Source organism: Neofelis nebulosa, chromosome 5 (assembly GCF_028018385.1).
Source record: "Neofelis nebulosa isolate mNeoNeb1 chromosome 5, mNeoNeb1.pri, whole genome shotgun sequence".
Lineage (NCBI taxonomy): Eukaryota > Metazoa > Chordata > Mammalia > Carnivora > Felidae > Neofelis > Neofelis nebulosa.
The window spans coordinates 21,215,764-21,233,592 of record NC_080786.1 but is presented as its reverse complement, the minus strand read 5'-3'; the positions used below and the strand labels follow the sequence as shown (position 1 = coordinate 21,233,592).

Genomic DNA, 17,829 nt, shown 5'->3' with positions numbered 1-17,829 from the left:
TCATACTGTCGATTGGATATCTACTGTGTTCTAAGCACTGTTCATTCTTTTATTCTATGGATGCTTCTCATTAATTACATTTGAAAGGTTAATCTATCCAAATACATCAATATTATGTCACATACACACACACACACACACACACACACACACACACACACACACACAAAACCACTCTGTTTTGGTCCACTTAGTGGTTTCAAAAGCAATTCACATTTCATCTTTTGACAATGCCTTTAGTTTTTGAAGTCAGTATAAGTAAGTATAAATGCTGCTTAACTAGAAACAAATCTTTTAAGTCCCAGAGGGAGACTGAAATTAGCGTATCCAGTAAACAGCCTTAGTAAAAACAAACAAACAATTCTTTGTTTTAGGTTTCTAAATTAAAATGTGACTGTGTATACATGTATTATCACAGAATGTTAAAATTGGTACCTAGTAGGATTTCGAATGTAGTGTGCAGAGGTGTGCTAGTTTGCTGCCATAACAAGATATTACAGTCTGGGAGATTAAACAGCAGAAATTTATTTTCTTACAGTTCTGGAAGTCTAGATAAAGGTACCAGCTGACTCCGTTTCTAGTGAGGGCTCTCTGTCTGGTTTGCAAAAGCTGCTTCTTGGCTCTGTCCTCATATGGCTTTGCCACTTTGTGCAGAAAAAGATCTCTTGGGAATCTCTGCCTCTTCTTATAAGGACCAACACTACTAGATTAGGCCCCCAGCCCTATGACCTCGTTTTACTTTGTTGAGCTCCTGAAGACCCTGTCTTTAAATACAATCACATGTTAGTGCTTTAAGAGCTGTAGAACTCTCAGCACATAACATCTCTTCCCAAACCTCTGCACTAAGACACTTGACCAAACTCTAGCATGGCTGCTAGTGACATAAGCCATGTCCCTAGCATAATCCCAGGGCCCCTCTTAAAAAAAGTCTGCCTGAGAAAACTCGGTGCTGCCTGGAGAATTCACTGTTTGTTGCAGCCAACACTGGAGGATAGGACCCAAACTTCTTAGAGCATTTACTAAACAGGGCTTACCAATGTGAATAGGTATCTCTTACCACATGTGATTTCCTCAAAGACCTGAGAGCTACGCCTTTGAAATGAGTCATCTGGAAGGATAGGACCAATGTCTTCCAGTGTCTGTAAGGAGGATAGAATCCTGTCAGCTTGCAAACACAGCTGACGGAATCACATTCACACTGGACAATGGTTTGTGATTTTTCACTTCTCTGACTCTACTAAGCTGCTGCTTTCCTTCCTGTTTCCTTCCTTTGAAGAACCCAATCACGAATCTGCGCAAATCAGAATGGAACTCTCAGTTCTTTCTTTCACCGTCAGTACCTACTGGGTAAAATCTGTTTTCACTGCTTTAACGATTGTTAATCATGTTTATCTTTGATGGCTTCAACATATGAATTTGGTGGGGAGGGGACACAGTTCAGTCCATTACAAGGGGGTAACATTAAAGTTACCAATAAGTGAGACCAGGTCTATCAAACGTGAATACAAGACACTTTGTGCTATAAGGAAAGAAAATTGTCAATTATTTCCTGCCCCCATATACTTGCTTAGAGTGAATTTCTGCCAGTGTTTGCAACCCTTCAGCTCAACATTCTACTTACCTTCTTGAGGGATAACTTCCCTTCATTTAGTGTAGGCCAAATAGTCTAGGTAACTAGGTGTTACAGAAGCATCTAATTGCTTAGAAACCAAAAGAGCAAAACCCTTTTCTCACTATCCCAGGTCACCTGATCGTGGCCATGCCGCTTGGGTGCTGGGGGAAGCTGACTGTGAAGAGTATGATTGACATGCAGGAGGTTGAGTAGGGAATATTCTTGGAAGGAAAGGAAAGCAAGCAGGTTTGGACAGAGGGAGAAATTGGGCTACAACATAGTCTCAGTGCAGAGGTCAGCTAATACCACAGCAAGTTCTGAGCAACAATGACCCTTTGGCGTTGTGCTGAGTTGGGGCCAGGGGAAAGCCCCATGCCCATTGTTGTATCCAGACCACCCCAGTTAGGGAGAGTGCAGTTTTCTTTAATCAGCACCCTCCATGGGGGTGTTGGCTAGGGCTTTCAATCACAGTATTCTAAGCAACTGGGACGAGAAGTCCTTCATTTCTGAAGGGTCATGTCCGTGGCACATTACACATCCACCACCTTGCCAAGTAAAAGGTTTCTCTGTGGGAAATTAAATATTGAGCTAATAACACAAGAGAAGACAGAATGGTTAAAATTCATTCATCCTAGTGACAAATGGCTAGACCTAGCTCACAAACATTATTTTCAGCAAAAGAAGTCAGACACAACAGAGTACACATTTTATAATTCCATCTTCCTGATATTCAAATGCAACTGGCAGAATTAACGTATGGGTGTTAGAAGTCAAAATGATGTTTACGTTGGATGTGTTTTTATTTTTTAATTTGGTAGACATTTTATCATTAAGTTGTCAATTCTTGTTATTTATAATTGCAAATAGCTTTAAGCACAAGAACTACATGCATAATTTTATGTGGGTGCATTTAATGAACAAAATAAATGTAAAATTATAGTTTAGATTTATATATAATCTTTAATATTTATATTTTTATAAAGTTAGCCAAAATTAGGGCTCTATAAGAATTTTTATTTAAGGAGAGTCCATCAGTTTTTCCAACTTTTAAAATGCTCTTTCATAGAATTCAGTTGGGTGGGAGCCAATGTTTGGGCAGACAGGTATAAGCAGCCAGGAAACTAGAAGCTAGATTACTTTGATTGAAGGCAAAATGTGGAATCAGACCCACGACAAACACTGGCAAAGACAAAATTAAATACTAGACACTGGAACTTAAAGACACAGAGGTGTCACGTGAGATTTGGGGATGATTTTTCACAGAATAATAAAAAAATAACTACCATATACTGAGCACTTCCATGGTTCAGACATCCTGGCCCATGCATTTGAAAATGCATGTTAAAGTATTATATAAAATGTTCAGAATAAAGAATCTGATATTTTGATCTGAAGTTTTACTGAAGCAGGCACTGAGGCTCAAAGTGGTTAAAGTCACAGAAAAAAGTGTTCCAGCCAGGATTCAACCCAAGCCTGTTCCAAAGAAAGTTTTTCCTCTTTATATTATCTAATAATAAACTGAAACTATTTGAGATTCATACACACACACATGCATTATATGTATATGCGACAATAACAAAGGTTTTTAGCCACAACAGCTGGGACACAAGCCATAAGGAATAGACAGCCTCAAATCAGAGATAGTCTAAGAGAAGCCATTCAATTCTGAGGCATTCTGCTCAGGCATTGTATGTACTTTGGCTTCGTTTTTCCTCATTTCAATCAGCAGAGGAATTTACTTGGAAGCAAAAACCTTGGTTTCTTAACTCTTATTACCCACCTGAAGTCATTGTTTCTGTTTATTACATCATAATCATCTCTACTTGCCACCAATTGTACATTCCCAAAGAGGAAATTAGGATTTCAAGAGAAGACAATGGAGTAGGAACAGATGTGCTACTAAAAGAGAGACATCCTATTATCCTGAAAATGTACTTCATAATGAAAAACAAGGGAAAAGAGATCAGAAGGTATTGTCATATTTCAAAATAGAGTCTGTTTTAGCAGCAGGATTACATTTAAATAGAAAGATCTGCTGAAGTTTCTATGTACCATTCATAGCACTTTATGTTTGACACTTCATATACTAGAGAAAGTGCAAAAACTTTTGAAAAAAATATCCCTCTGCTGCATTGTTGGTAAATCTTTTACTGTACGCTTTGCAACATTTTCCTCGATTCTGATTTTCTCTAGTCACAGCAAGTTGACCCTACTTTCAAGTGTCACACTTTCATGTGGCTGCCCTTCCACGATTCCCAAAACTTCTCTTAGATTACACCATCTGCTTTAGAGTGCTTCATAAAATATATGTCTTCTTGACCCTAGGGAAGCAGCTACGGACAGAATGGGAAACCATGTAATGATTCACAGTTTTTAAAAATGTATGTTTGGTCATACCAATTCATTCATAAAGCAGATCTTGTTCACTTAATACGTGTCAGACATTTGATAGGCTAAGGGTACAGAGGTTAAATATTTGTTACATAAGCTTAAAGCAGCCATAGCAGAGTGAAAGAGATCAGCTAATGGATAATCACAAAATTGTGGTCAATGCTATGACAGAGGCATTCACTATATCCAATGAAAGTTCCTTGTAAATGCAGAGCCGCCAATTGAAGGAGACCAAAACTGAGCAAAAACAGTGTTTGCAAAGGTACAGCAGTTAAACCAAGCGTGGTACATTAGGGACAGGGACAGGTACAGGTACTAATACCTATGTATTGAGAGGAGTGTTGGCTATGGAGGAGACAGGTGATGATGGCAAGGTGGGCCAGGCAGAACCAAATGAGCTCTTTAATTAGTATTCGTGTGTGCAGAATTTTGTCTTATCTGAGAATCATTCTGACAAAATTCCTAAACTAAACCTGCTGCTGCTGATTCCAAAGCTCAGTGGGAGCCCAGTGAAGACCAATCTGTTTTCTTCTCCAAGAGCTGCCCTTTTATCATCCTGGGTTTGGAATACTTTGCGCTTGCTCTTTCTGTGTCAATAGAAACATTTTTTTTCCCTGTCATTTCCTTTCCATTTCTCTTTGTTCCTCCACTCCTTTCCCACAGGCCTAGTGAGTTTGTTTTTTTTTTAATTAACTTTGATTAACTGGATGTCAACTGATTAGTAACATCATCATACCTACAAAAATCCCTGAACTGATACACCATCATATCAACATATTCTGCCCACATTCGGGAAGAAGAATTACATGAGGCATGTACACAGGAAGCAGGAATTTCCAGGACCATCTTAGAATTCTGCCCACCCCATGGGCCATCCAACAGAACCCTATCACAGTTTTTTACATTGTAGATACTCAATATATAGTTGTTCATTGACTGAAGATTAAAAAATACCTTTGTAACAAAACTGTATAAATGATATCTAAAGATTTAATGATGGTGTCTCTCCCCTGACAAAAGCTTATTCGGTCCTTTAGTTCTCTGTGGGTCTGTCTCCCTTTAACCTTTATAAATTATAATGGCTAGGACTATTTAGCTTTTTCAGCATTGTCTCCGGCTTCCGTCAAATGTGGAATTTTTAATAGTTTGAACAGTCTTGGGTCTTGGAGGTGATGCAGCACAAGCTTGCTTAGGTGTGTGATTTCTTTCATACTTCCTTCAGAACCTGCAGCTGACCTGTTAGGAATTTAGAATGTGACTGTTCTAACAAAATATTCTAAAAGATTCCAATTTCTTTAATCCTCATGGGGAAGAAATTAAGGACTTTAATGATTTCTAGTTGCAAACATTTCTTGTTTGAGTCTGGACACTAATAGACAAGTGTTTTCCTTTTTCTTCTTCTTCTTCTTCTTCTGCTTCTTCTTCTTCTTCTTCTTCTTCCTCTTCCTCTTCCTCTTCCTCCTCCCCTTCCTCCTCCCCTTCCTCCTCCCCTTCCTCCTCCCCTTCCTCCTCCTCTTCCTCTCGTTCTCATTCTCCTTCTTCTTTTTGTAGAAACAGACATGTGGAAAAAACAAGCTTATGTGAATTCTAAACAAAGTGTGTGCTGACTCTTCATGTTCAGTTTTCTTATTGGAAACATGCAACATACAAACCTGCAAAGCTTGTCTTTTTTACTTGCAACTGTGAAATAAACGGCATAAGCTGTTTATTATCCACACTGCTTTATATAAGAAAAATATATTGATACTTCATAGTCTTGGAGAGTTTCAGATACTATGTGGGGATTTTTCCCTAATGGTCTCTCATAATAAACGTATATAATTAAAACAGAAACAGATTTAAAAAGCTTATATTTTATTAAAATCCATGCAAAGGGGCATAGGAAAAGACTACAAAGTTTACTGTGCATCTGTTATGTATATCTGTAGAAATGTGAATATAAATGGAAAACCCTAGTTATTTTAACACTGGTTTCCCCTGATTTGGAATCCAGAGCAGTTCCATATGTCCACCTGGTTCAGAGAGGGATACTCATGTAAAAGGACAGAGACAAGGTGTAAAAGCACAGTTCTAGCTAACTATTTGAATATCTCAAAATGAAATAAATGACGTTGACTGTTCCATGTCCAGTAATGTATATTTCTTGAAATTGACAAATCTAAGTTGCTTGGAATAAAAAATTCAAGGTTTGCTAACTTATTTTTAACTATTAATTAAACATTAGAAAAAATTCTAACACTGAAAATACTAAAGAAATCCTCCATATATCTACCTCATAAAGAGTCATGAATGAAGAGATGCTAAAATTATTAAGAATAAAGAAACCAAACCTATTTAATTGCTTCTGTTGATGGAATTAGCACATAATGGGGGGAAGGAATATGTTAAAAATTTTGAATTTGGTTCCTACAAAATTTATTAATACGGGATTGAAGACATTTTCACTTAAAAGAATTGACGCGAAATGGGCTAAAACTTTTTCTCATGGTTTCACTTGGGCAAACAGCTCAACACTAAGATTCCTTCATGAGACAAATGGGATTGTATTTAACAAGGGTGGCGTTCTATTGGCAATGATTGGCAATGACCTGGAAGGCAGAGTAAAGGAGATACCCACAGAATGATAATATATTGAAAACTGCTATATAGTAGAGATAAAAACAAACCAGAAGCACGACCAAGGACAAGGACATTGTATTCAGGTCAGAGAAGACATGTTATTAATGACAGTGGGAAATTAGTTAGAAGCAAGTATTCAAGTCTCTGAGAAGCAGTGCTCAAAAAATGATCACAAATACCACTCTTTCTCCTTTTGGTTGCCCAGTTTGACCTTGTCTTCCACAATTCCCTCTTTGCCTACAAGACTCTCACTTTGTTTTCCATTGATTTCTGCAAAGAACTATTAAACACTAAGTACACCCCAAATTAGGTTGTTCTTTTTAAATAAAAATACTGATACTTAAACATAGTATAACACTTCTTGCTAATATTATTTTCTTCCGATTAACTAGAGTTCTGGGATACTATATGATTCATCTACATTCACAAGCATGCACATACACACAATACACACACACACACACACACACACACACACACACACAGAAACATACACATAATCCAAAACATGCTTTTACCCTGAAAATTGAAAAAGTCATGTATTTTTCTTTTCTTTTTTTCTTTTTTTTTTCATGGCAGTATTTTTTTTTCCATTCCTGTTAAAATTGTTGTAATTTTTCTGTCATGTGGGTAGACATCAGACACTATTTCTTGTACCAAACTCCAATAAGTTAGAAGAAACAGAGAAGGCAATATTTTGGTGATGTTCTTGGGCTTTTCCTGCTAACATAATACATCATGGGAGGGAGTCACAGAAGTCTGATATATAAAGAAATGCTTGTATTGCTGGATTTGCATAGTATAATCTGATTTAACTATGAAGCTATAATATGATGAACTATTAAGCTACGTGTGGAAAGCATACAAAAAGAGGCAATAAAAAAATCTTGAGAGGAAGGAATCTCTTAGCAACAAAGCAAGGAATTATACACTGGTGTTAAAAAATTTACTCTGAAAATAACAGAAATTGATCTGACCACAATGATAACTTGTCAAGGGAAGAAACTGCAAATTATTTCAATAGTTTTATCCCTAGTGGATTTTTAAACCAGAGTAGATAAGAGACAGCAAAGTATATTAATATGGGCAACAATAAGCTGGCAGAAAGATAGAGTGAGAGACCTCTTAGGTCATTTTCATTATTATTCATCAGTTTTTAAAAATGCATTTGATATCTTAAAAGGTCTTGGAGTTTATGAACACATTTTTCCCCAGTGTTATAAGCCAAAAAAAATAATAAAATGAAAAAGATTAAAAAAAAAAACATGCTGTATCTTGAAAGCAATTTCAGCCATTTGCCCAGCAAGCTGAACATTTAGAAATGTCTTATGGTGCAAATTAATAGAGTATCCTAAGATTTATGTAGTAGTGAGAAATTACAGATTCCAAAAACATAGGTCTTAGACTTAACGCTTAAGGCCCTTAAAGACCTAATTTCCAAATTACATTCTGTGAGAGCATTTTAACCCCCACTGCTTCCTGTAGTCTACACATTTACCAAATAGCAACATCACCCCAATGCTCCCCCCTTGCTTATATACCACATGTTTGCTGGGCTCCATGCCTTTCTTGGCTCATGTAATTTTCAGCCTGTACGCATCTAGCCATACCCCACTCATATGCCAAACATTCTCCAGCACCCTATTGATTACTTTCCTAGGTAAATTCCCAAGACCTCTGTTCAAATCTCTTTTCTAGTGTGTTCAGTTTTGCGTTTTAATTATTTGCACACTTAATTTACTTCCATCATAACGGTGGTTCCCCAGACCTAAACCTTCAGCCCCTTGGAAGGAATGGAATTCTTAAAGGGGACCCATACATTTATACATGTTTGTATATTTTTTCAATCAATAGACTCGTGCAACTATAGCTGTTATTACATGAAGAAATGTAAAATATTGAGTCTAACAGGAGACAGCAAATTACAGCTTGTGGGCCAAATTCGGCCAAGTTCCTGTATTTATAATACAATTTTCTTAGAATAGAGCCACACCCGTTCGCTTACATGTTGTTTACATGTGTTTTCATGCAATAACATTGGAAATGAGTGGTTGCAATAGACAACAAATGGCTTTCAAAGCCTCACATATTTACTGTCTGATCATTTACAGGATAATTTTGCCTACCTCTGGTCCAGAATATAATCATCTTGAGGACAGTGGTAGTATCATAGATATATTGCATCATTCCCTGTAGACATCTTAGAGAAAGTGTTCAAATGCTGGAGATTTAAACCAGAAATTATTTCATTTTCTCAAAAACATGTTCTTCTTCCTTTTTTATTACCACTCCCGCTTACAGTTATCAACAAATACTTACTTGAGTTTACAAAATACTGGTCTTACTGACTCCTCTCTCTTCACTGTTCATATCTATTAATCATGTCGTGTTCATTTTTATGTTAATTTGACCAAATCATCTGGGTAGCCGCTCCTCAATCTCAGTCCCCCTCCCTCTTCCAGGTGTAATGCTTGATTGAACGTGCATCCTTTCTGTACATGATTTCATGTTATAACATATATTTTTGCATATATATTCATCCTTAATATAGAGTACTGTTTTAAGAATTTACATATATGATATCATATTCCACCTACATTTCAGAGAGCGAATCTTTTTTTCTCTTCACCAAACTGAAATCTTTTTCTGCTTCTGACCCTTCACTTCTGTCTCCCTCTTAAAAGGACCCTTGTGATTATGTTGGGCCCACCCAGATAATCCAGGATTAGCCCCCCACCTCAAGATCTTTAACTTAATCACATTGCAAAGTCCCTTTATTACGCAAAATGACACGTTTCAGAGATTAGGAGGTGGATATCTTTGAGAGGACATTATTCAGCCTACCACAAGGATACAAATCATCAGTTATTAGATGCTATCAATTTCCTTTCCAAAGCCATTGTAGCAATTCAAATACCGCCTCCACCAGCTCATGGTATTTCCATGTCTTTATGAACTACTGGCACTGTCAGTGTCTCTGGAAACTGTAAAATCTAAACCTACTGGTATTGCTTATACCTTTAAATTTTGTTGTAATTTCAAATATGCAGAAAAGTCACATGAACACTTAAAGGAACTTGTATACCATTTACTTGCATTCACCTATTCTCTGTATTTGCTCCATTTGAGACTAAGCTAGACATGTATATCCCTTTATCTCTAAACATTTCGGTGTGAATTTCCCAAGAATAAGGATATTCTCTTATTTAGCCACAGTACAGTTATGGAAAGCAGGAAGTTTAAAATTGATTTAGTACTTTCGCATAATTCTCAATCACTATTTAAATTCCATCAGTTGCCCCAACAATATCCTTTATGCTATTTTCCCTTGTTTCAGGATCCAATTTAAGGTAATAAATTACATTTATTTGTCATTTTTTATTAGATTATTCTATCTGGAAAATTTCTTTAGTGTGATATTTTGACATAGCACAGGTCAGTTATTGTACAGAATGTGCTTTAGTTTAGGTTTGTCTAATATTTCTTCACAGTTTCATTCAAGTTATACACATTTGTGGCAGGAATATCCCAGAAATGTTATATTCTTCCTAGCATATCCTGGCAACATGGTGTTGATTTACCTCAAAACTAATGATAACCTTGGCTATCTGTTCAAATGGTTTCTTTCGTATTTCTCCACTGTGATGCTATTATTTTTTTCCCTTTGTAGTTAATAGTAATCTGTGGGGTAATACTTTGATACTATACATATCTTGTTCCTCCTCAAACTTGCATTCACTAATATTAGTATCCATGGATGACTGACTCTATCATCTATTCTGTATTTATTAGTTGATGTTTTTGTTTTTAAGAAAGAGATTTCCTTTCTCCTTCCACTTATTTATTTATATCTTTTTGAATTCATGTATTTTTATTTTCTTCAATGGATTATATAAACCATTAATATAATTTATTTTTATGTTCCAGTTGTCTCAGATTTGACTACTTGGAGCCCTTTGAAATAGCTCAAGAGAATTTTTAACATATTTCCATCATTCACTGAGTGATCTCTTATTTTATGGCACAAAAATCTGTTTCAGGCTTACCTTGTGCCTATGTTTGTTTATTTTCTGTCTCCTTATGTTATAGCTATGATGAAATAAGATTAGTGAGGTGCTTGCTGTTTGGTCTAGGGGAAAGGAATATCAATACTAAAATATGATTATGTAATGAGTTCTCTTTACAATGGAGCTAGAAGAGAATGACAGTAATGGTGAGAAGGAAACACTGCTAAGAAAATACTAATATCAAGAGGGTGTTGTGCCTTATCAGTGTTATTGTACTTAGAAAAGACTGTACTTCCTTTACTTCTGTTCTCAGTGATGTCACCTAGGCTCTTATGTAATACTAAAAACCAGAAGGGTTTTACATAGCAGTAATTGACAAAAACTTGTGATAATAGTTGATCAGAAGGTCTTTCAGCACCTTTTCCTTAACATATGTTACGTAAAATTTTGTGTTCGTAAACCAAAGCAAACTAAGATACGTTCTGTGGAATAGTACATATCATTCTATATGTGTGTAAAATAATGAATATAATTTTAATGAAATAATTTTACATTAAATCTCTGATACATATTTGGCCTTTGTATGCTCATATCTATGTGTGTTTTACTTGTAGATTTCTGTACCCTTAAATTGTGGTGTCATTGGGGCATCTGGGTGGCTCAGTTGGTTAAGCATCTGACTGTTGATCTCAACTCAGGTCATGATCTCATTAATTGTGAGACTGAAGCCCACATTGGGCTCTGTGCTGATAGTGCAGAGCCTGCTTGGGGTGTTCTCTGTCCCTCTCTCTCTCTGCCCTTCCCTTGCTCATGGTCTTTCTGTCTCTCTCTCTCAAAATAAATAAACTTTAACTAACTAACTAAATAAATAAATAAATAAATTGTGGTGTCATTATATTCCAGTTGATTGTATATCACTTCACTAATTTATAAAATACACATGCACACACATACACACATATTTATTTGCTGCTGTGCTACAGTCACTATGCTAGACAGTAAGTGACAGAGTAGTAGGAAAAAAAAGTCCTGAGCAGCAATATTAGTTTCTTATGGCTGGTATAACAAATTGTCATAAATTTAGTGGCTTAGAGTAACACAAAAATATTATACATCTCTGGAAGTCAGAAGTCCAAGATAGGTCCTGCTGGGCTAAAATCAAGTGTCAGCTGTCTGTGTTACTGCTTGGGGCTCTAGGGGAGGACCTTCTTTCTTACTATTTCCAGCTTCTAAAAGCCACCTACATTCCTTGGTTTGTGGACTCATACTTTGATTTTCAAAGCCAACAATGCTGAGCAGTCTTTATACTTCCATTAGCTCTGTTGTTCTATCTGAAATCCTGGATAATCAATAATTTCCCTATCTTAATGTCAGCCAATGAGCAAGCTTAATTCAATCAGCTACCTTAATTCCCCTTCACCATGTCATATAATATGAACTTGGACATCACTGAGGGAACATTATTCTGTCTACCACAGTAGCCAAGACTGGTTAAGATCTCTGCCCTGGTGGACATTGTATGTTAATGAGGGGAGAGATTAACAAATATAGAAACATGTCATACATTTTTAAGAATAGATAAATACTTGAATAGAGCAGGGTTAGTGGAAAGAGATTAATGGGGATTGAGAGTTATAAAAAGTAAACTATCTTATCTCCATTTTATAAACGATAAGCTAAGACCAAGAAGTGAGGCACTTTTCCCAGTGTTCGTGTGGCATTCACATCCCAGTCCCCAAATCTCATTGCTCTTGCCATGATTCAGCTCTCTCTCCACATTTACCCACCTATCAGATTAGGATGGAGGTGAATCTACCCGTGTTACTCCCAATTCCGCCTGCAGTACCTGACATAGTGTCTGGGATATAACAAAACCTCACTACTTACATGTTATTGGTATTGAGATTCTTCTTAGGCATTCTCATCGCCTGTTTTTCATTGCTTCACTGAACCAATAAGACAATTATTCTGCAGGGAATACTCAGAAGTTTCCTTTGAAAAAAATTTCTGTGAGAGATAAAGCACTACAAAGATCCATAACCTATAATATTCCCCTCATTTATCTATGGATTTTTTAATGCTTTCTACAGGTGGGTCAGAATCATGGATGAAATATCAGCAAGCAAAGGATGTGCCCTCAAAGAAAACAAACAAGGCAAGTTACTCAAAAGTTGTGACCGAAAAGGGGAGCCTGTGTGGCTCAGTTGGTTATGCATCCAACTTCGACTTGGGTCATGATCTTGGGGTGAGTGTGAGCCCCACGTCAGGCAATCAGCACAGAGCTTGCTTGGGATCTTCTGCCTCTCCCCTGCTTTCTCTCTCTCTCCCTCAAAAATAAATAAACATTAAATTTTTTAAAAAATTTAAAAAGTTGTGACCAAATGGCCCATAGAATCATTAGGTCATTTTTAATAGCAGGGCATTTCTTTGAAGGAGACGATAGTGCTCAAGAACCGGATTGCCTAATTGAGGGAGTCATAATTTTCTTCAGTTTCTTGATATTGTTTCTAAGTCATACCACTGCTTTGAAGAAAAATCCACTGAGTCCTTGTTACCTAAAACAATCCAAAACCCCTGTCATCACATTAAAATCCCTTCACAATCTGGATCCAATCTGTCATTCCAGTTTCATTTTCTGCCACCCTGTATTCTATTGTAGACTACCATTTTGCGTCACAAGTGTTTCCAATTTTTAGGGAGTTCCTTGCATTCCATACTTCCCTAGAGTGTATGTTTCATAAAAGCAAGGACAATGACATGTATTTTTATAGTGTTGGTGCTTACACAGATTTAGGCATATAATAGGAATCAATAAATGAACTATAACTAATAAGCTAAATAAATATTTATTTATAGTAAATAAAATAGTAAATAAATGAACTAATATAATTTTGACTGTTCAGTAATTCTGTTCTTCTTAGATCTATAATTGCATTTATGTCTAGTAAAAATACGGAGCACTTCCTTTATTTTTAGTGCTGAATTAGCTCAGGCATTTCCTAGTTTTTAGATTCCAGGCATTAGCTTGACTGGGTCTCATGGTGGATGACTCTAAGGAAACTTTGGGGTTGTATGTGCCCATCTCCTGATCAGCCATTTGCTTTGGTACATTAGGACTTTAATAGAAACTGCCTAATGTGCAGGTAAAGTCAGCAAGAAATGAAATATAGGTCATTACTCAGTGGTATCAATTGAGCAGAGCAGCAAAATGTAAATCACCGAGAAATGGGGATGGTTCGTGCCATTTTGCACTTTGGAGTATGTCTGAGGACTTCCTGTGGCTGAGAGGTCCCAGGGTCCACTTTAGAAAGCTAAGGAGCAAATCTCTTCCCTGTAAGGGTCAACCTAATACCAGCAACTCCATACTCTAAAAAAGGGAAGTGTGAAGACATTGTATTTTTTTCCCCTATTCGCTGCAGTTGTCTAGCCCTATCCTTTGTGTACATACATTACAGTATGTGACCTTAAGCTTGCCACTCACGTCTCCACACCTCAGCTATTTAATTTATACAATGAAAATGACATCTATCCTCCCTACTTGGGCATGATTCTTTTACAGCCTTAAATAAAATACACGAAAGGACTTGGGTAGCAGACCTTATCATTGCCTCACCCATAACTCTAGCATCTTTCAGTGTCTCTAGCCAATAACAAACTTCCCGTATCTGAAACTCTGAAAACACTGGCTTCTTTTTTTTTCCCCCTGAAACCATGGAAAACCTCACTATCTATGTGCTCATGTGTGTGCATACACAGAACAGGGAGAATACTGAGGAACTAACAGCTCCAGGAGCAACTCTCAACCGTTGGCTCTCTAGAATTAGTATATAAATACTCTAGTTGCCTTATACTTCAGATTGCCTAATTATGACGCCTGTGTTTTGTATCTGTTTCCAGAGTCCAAGTAGGATTTAGCTCAACTTGTATGCTACATCAGCTGGCTTAATAGCACACCTTCCACTGGCTGCTTTCCATGCCTTTTATCATGTCTCCACCTGTGTTATCTGAACTGCTCAAGCAATACTACTGACAAATGAATCCTGGTCTCGGGATCGCTAATGAGGAGAACCCAAATGACAGCCTACCCATTGCAAAGAGCCACCTGAGTGGGGAATGATGATGTTATTATTTTGATAAATTAGAAACATAAAGCTGAAGAACTTTTAGTGTTTGGGGCTTTCCGGGGCGCAGAAGGAATGGATAAGTGAAGGGATCTGGGTGATAGCCTGAGGCAGGGTTAGAAATAGAGCAAGGCAGTGTCTGGCTGAGCCCAAGGATTAGCCTACGGGCAGACCATCAGACTTCAGTGCAGAAAAAACACTTTTGAAACCCAGTAATGGTCTCTAGGCTCATAAATATATTTCCAGCAAAGGAAGGCATGGTAGCAAATTGCACCTCAGACACATTCCAAAATGTGGGAACATCCAGAGCATAGAACTTCAGCCCTAAAAGGGATCTTTACCAGCTCATACCAATTCACCTTTATAACCTGTTTTTCTGACACTTCCAACAGATTGATTTATAAAATGTCCCCGGAAAAAAATAAATAAATAATGATAGTACTAGATTATTACCCATACATTAAAATAAGAAGCCACGTTGGGGCGCCTGGGTGGCGCAGTCGGTTAAGCGTCCGACTTCAGCCAGGTCACGATCTCGCGGTCCGTGAGTTCGAGCCCCGCGTCAGGCTCTGGGCTGATGGCTCGGAGCCTGGAGCCTGTTTCCGATTCTGTGTCTCCCTCTCTCTCTGCCCCTCCCCCGTTCATGCTCTGTCTCTCTCTGTCCCAAAAAAAAAAAAAAAAAACAAAAAAAATAAAAATAAAAAAAAATAAAATAAGAAGCCACGAGTTCATACTGATTAAAAAATTGAAAGAATGAATAAATGGTAGGTAATGTATGGTTCTGCTGAAAGCAGAATTCCGACTAATAAATTTAGAATATACAAAATACAATAGTCACTTCAGTAAGGAATCATTTATGGATGCTAGGCAAAAGCGTGATGAGAAATAAAATATTTACATAATTCCAAAGCATCTCCCCACATGATACTAAATACAAAAAGAAAAATAATAATTTACAGTGTAGAAATCTGGCAGATATCACCTTAGCTTCACCAGTAATAAGACCTATGGGCATCATGAGTGTGAGATAAGCATGATGTCACAAGAAGGCATAGCAGAATTTTTGTGGCATTCTTAGCACAAATACATAGTCCTGAGAAAACATCAGACTAAAGCAAGAAGTACTTTACAAATTAACACTCCAGTACTCTGGAGAAATATCAAGGTTATGAAAGACAAAGGTCAATGAAAGAACCTTTCCAGATTAAAGGAAAATAGGAATCCATGACAACAAAATGAATCCTCATCTTACATTAGATCCTGGGTCAGTACAAGAACATTGGTGGGTCAGTTGGCAAAACCAGTCTGTAGATCTAAATATTAATATTGTTATCAAGATTAATTTCCTGACTTTAATTATTCTAGTTATATTTTGAAGAATCTAGGTAAAGGGTATAAGGGATTCTTTGTACTAGTTTTACATTTTTTTTTAAATGTGTGTTTATTTTGAGAGAGAGAGAGCATGTGTGTATGCACGTGCAAGCTGGGGGAGGGGCAGAGAGAGAGAGAGAGAGAGAGAAGAGAGTGAATCCCAACCAGGCTCTGGTCAGCACAGAGCCGGATTCAGGGCTTGAACTCACGAACTGTGAGATCATGACCTAAGCTGAAATCAGGAGTTGAATGCTTAACTGACTGAGCCACCCAGGTGCCCTCAATTCTCTTAAAGTCTAAAATTATTTCAAAATTACAAAAAAAAAACCCCAAAACTTCTAAAATACCACAGGCATATTCACTCAAGGTGATTCATACATTCATTAATCAGAAACATATCAGCTCCAAATCTCAAAACTAAGGACCAAAGTTTAGAAATCATATATTATATAAATTAAACTTTGATATTAAATTAGAAACTGTTCCATAAAAATATTGTTGTCATTTGCTTTTTAAAAAATGCTTGTTTTATAGGAACACATTGGTGATGAGGACTCACAAAACCAATGTTTCTGTCTCTACCACTTGGGTATATATCATTGGATGTCTCTGTGTCCATTTCTTTCTCTGAAAAAAATAGAGATAATAATCATCTGCCCTCAGAGATCTTGCAAGCAATCATAACAAAGAAAATCAAAGCAATTATAATGAAAGCACTCTAAAGCAGCCCTTGCTATCCTCTGTATACTCAGGTTCAATATTCCATTCTGAATTGAATATGTAAAAAAAAAAGTATTTTCCTCTAAAAGTGAATTATTTTGAAATATGATTACATTTTTCAACAGGTTTCTTTTTATTGAAATTGAATTTTTTTAAACCCCAAACCTTTTCAGTTCTCAAGAGGCTGCCTTTTAATTATATCATCCCCTGATCTGGAGTCTTTCTTATTATTTGTTTAAGTGTTATTGTTTGGACTTGAATTGATCGCTTCTGTTCAATTTCAGGGTGAGCATTTGCTGCAACACAGGGTGAATTTTTACTTCTATTGCCTTGAGGACATTCATTGGAAACATCATGTTGCACTTGATGGAGACTCTCCTGATGAAAAGGTTCACAAAAAAGAACAAATTAATTTTTGGTAACAATCAGTGGTACCATCCAATGCATTTTCCCATTTCCTTTACTTTTCATTCTCTTTGTTATTGTGCTCTAGCTTCCTGATTCTCTTCATGGAGAAAATACACTGTAATTTATTTCAAAAGAACTCCTATGGCTGCCTCCTGGTCTTAATTAAAACAGGGACCATAGTTTATCTGGACTCCTAATCTAGCTATGAATGCTCAACAAAGAGCCTCAGAACCAGAGCTCAAACCACAGAAAAAAAATCAATCAAGAGGACTCTATCTGTCCTGTTGCTAAAGAGAAATGGGACCCTCTGGCTCTGAGGAGACAATCCGCTATTCCAGTCAACTGCCTTTTCCTTTTTCTTTTTCTTCTCCAATTTTCTTTTCTTGGCTTTTAAATTATATATTTACGTGTAATATATAATTTTAATTTTATATACACACACACTAATTTGAGATTTGTTTTCTTTGCTGTGTTGTGTCATTACGACACAAAAGGTGTATTATAAATCCACTTGGAATGGCTAAATTATTTGTGAGTTTATTGTACAACAACTTTTCACTGCTCTTAGTCTTATTTAGCA

General features: G+C 36.8%; 1 long non-coding RNA gene across 5 annotated transcripts in view; it reads left to right on the top strand.

Annotated features, from left to right (window-relative positions):
• Positions 1–14,530: 14,530 nt before the first annotated feature.
• The window catches only part of LOC131511758 (uncharacterized), a 197,393-nt gene continuing 194,094 nt past the window's right edge, over positions 14,531–17,829 (top strand). For 4 of the 5 annotated variants that reach the window (XR_009261717.1, XR_009261715.1, XR_009261718.1 and 1 more), the window contains exons 1-2: positions 14,531–14,735; positions 17,126–17,230. This is a non-coding gene — a long non-coding RNA (uncharacterized LOC131511758). Of the gene's footprint in view, positions 14,736–15,842; positions 16,015–17,125; positions 17,231–17,829 lie in introns of those variants that run through there. The other variant, XR_009261716.1, reaches the window with a different exon arrangement.